Source organism: Penaeus monodon, chromosome 31, assembly GCF_015228065.2.
Source record: "Penaeus monodon isolate SGIC_2016 chromosome 31, NSTDA_Pmon_1, whole genome shotgun sequence".
Taxonomy (NCBI): Eukaryota; Metazoa; Arthropoda; class Malacostraca; order Decapoda; family Penaeidae; genus Penaeus; species Penaeus monodon.
In genome coordinates, this window is record NC_051416.1 from 6,383,525 (window position 1) to 6,384,557 (window position 1,033).

Consider the following 1,033-nt stretch of genomic DNA (forward strand, 5'->3'; position numbering starts at 1 on the left):
GCTACAGCTATATCTATTCCACACACACACACACAAATTGTGACAATTAAATTTCCAAGTCGCGGAACTGCGGTACTAACATTATATTCTCGGAGCTCAGTGCAGTGACAAGTGAAACCGACCCATTACAATTCATGATAAGTATAAGCATGAGGCAATGAAGGTTGCCATCGCTTGTATAAAGGATATGCTTCTACCCATGACAGCTTAAACAAACATTTCTGAAACCTCTTTCATCGCTAATAACTCTTCTACGTTCCAAGTGACAACAAAAAAGCCTCAGGTTTAATTAATTAAGCACACAAAGTCTCCAGAAGAGATACGCAGGTTCTTCAGGATTGCAGTTTCCTTTAACCTTCTCTTAAGAAATTGTTAAACCAATTGCTATGTTCTAATGTCGTTATAGATACCAAGCACTGGAAAGATATGGGTGACATGACTGGAGACGATGCCTGAAAGCACTAACAATTGTCCATTTATTTGAAAACAGGGGTTTTAGTAAAGCCAACGCCTATCTCCTTCATTAAAATAAATCTTGGAGGCATATAAATTAGTCTGAATAATTCCTAGGAAAGATATATTTAAAAGAAAGCATTAATTGTAAGATTAATACAAATACTGAATTTGCAGTGCAAAGAGATTTCAAGCTTCATACTCAAACAGGGCGACTTAATTATGCAGATTATATTAGCACATTATAATTGGGCAAATAGAAGGCGCTGCTAATAACCTTCGCTTTGCAGGGCGGACGGTTTCAAGAACCTCACCTAGAAAAAAGCCAACTGCCTTGCCTCTGAAGTCACTGAAAGGGAATTGAATACCCAGCGTTCTTGTTTCGGATTCTCGTCATGGCACACAAGCAGTCAGAGCTGCCATGGAACAGCTTCCCTCGCATGGCTATTTCATGAGACATTCAGGATTTTTTATTTCCTTCTGTATGGTGCAGGAAGCTTTCCGTTTCATGTAGTTATCCGCATTCAGCCCTGATAATGGTGACATTGTAGGTGCAGGGGTAGCTATTGTACAGTCGCTA